Raw genomic sequence first — 1,899 nt, forward strand, 5'->3', positions numbered from 1 at the left:
GCCGGGCGCGGGGGCGGGAGGATGGAGCCGACGGCCCTGCGCTGGGAGGGCTGCAAGCCCTTCGCTTCGGAGCCATTCGCGGAGTTCTCTCTTCTTTTCTCCTCTAGTGTTTTATTATTATTATTATTATTTTTGAACATTTCCCCGCTGCTCATCGGGGTTCGGGTGKGGTGGCCAGGCGTCGCCTGGCATTTGCCGCGTGGGCAAAGGGAGCCCATGCACCAGGCGGGCTTCGCACACGAGCCGTGGCCTCCCGGTTTCCCCCCTACCCTCCTGCAAAAGAGAGTTGCTGGAGGGGGCGAAGACGCTGTTGGACCTGATCCTCTTCGTCCTCATCCAGGCCAAAGTCCCGTTGACTTGAATGATAGGTTTCCTGGTAAGGAGTGGATGATGAGGCTATCAGCTAACCTGAGCAGTGCATTTAGATAATCTTTTCTTTTCCCAGCAATGTCTATTGCACTTGCTGTTTAATAAGTAGCACCTGAGTGGCATCAAACTTCATCTGAAAGTCCACGACTTGGGGAGAGCACAGACTTGTCGAACTGATCACTGAGAGAAAACTTTGAGCTGCAAGTGGCTTAAACCTTACTGCTGTTTTGTTTTATGATTTAGCGTTCTAGTTTTGTTGCTGGTTACCTTCAATGCCTCTGCAGATGTGGACTTCAGTTATTTTTTTGTACCTACATCTGCCTGTATTCCTGTAGCTGTGAAAGGCTTCCAGCAAAAAGGAATCCCGCTCTACAAGCAGGACATCGTATGGTGATTTGGTGGTAGCGCCATTTGAATGCCATGAGGCTTACAAAGGTTAGATGTAATTTATAAGAAATTTGCCTTTGGCTGCATTAAAATTTCAGTTTTCTATACTGTTGTGCTGACTGACATCTTTTTTTAAATTCAGAAGTGAAATTTATATGATTCAGAAGTTGGGGTTTTAAGAACAGCAGTCTACAACTACAGGTAGTATTGGGAGACTGGATGGTATTTTCTGCGGATGATGCTGTAACAATGTATCAAATGTATGCATTTCCAATATACTTGCTAATGTAAAAAATATACATAAAGTKTAATATTTTTGTGAATGATACAGTTTATGAGTATAGTTTTCAGAATATGCACCATCTGCTTGCACGCCGACAAAAATGAGCTAGGGGTTTAAGTGTGAATGCCCAAAAGTTAAACCACTAATTCATTTTCTTAGTACCAAAGTTGACTGGCCAATTTTTAAAGGTTTAGTGCATTTTGGATCCCACAGGGAGCCAACAAAGGGGAATTAGTTACCTAATTACAATGTTACCTGTAAAAATGAACTAAGGCTTATTTAGAAGCTTAAAATAGGCTTATGGAATCAACTTTTTTTTTTTTTTTTTTTTTTTTTTTTTTTTTTTNAATGAAAAATATGCTCTGACATTGTGAAATCAGTTTACAGCATTTCCTTTGATGCGTTTATATTATACTATAACAACCTTATTTAAAGTTACAAGGGGCTTATATAGTAGTATTTAGAAACATGATAAGCAGCAAATAGGTTAGGTTATATTTGAACTTAAGTGTCTCTAATTGTTTTGTGGCTTGATAAGGGACAAGCATTGTAGCCATCTCAGCTGCTACAAGGTCAGACACACAGAAGTTGCCCAATAGTCAATATGCTGAAGTATGTGATCCCTGGAGGTAACCGGTATCAGGAAGAAAACTTAAGCACCATACACAGCAGTATTAGGGAAGGTCTTTTTTCTTTCTGAGCTCTATCTTCACTTTTTTTTTTATGTTGTTGGGATGGGGAGGAGATAAGGAAGATAATTGTTGCCTTCCTTCTAATTTGTGACATTTTGTACTTCCTAAATGGAAATCAAAAAGTCACTATTAGCTTTAAGAAGTGGCAGATACACAAGATGAAAATTT

The sequence above is a fragment of the Rhea americana genome, unplaced genomic scaffold, assembly GCF_003343005.1.
Source record: "Rhea americana isolate MKP2758 unplaced genomic scaffold, rheAme1 scaffold_11, whole genome shotgun sequence".
Taxonomy (NCBI): Eukaryota; Metazoa; Chordata; class Aves; order Rheiformes; family Rheidae; genus Rhea; species Rhea americana.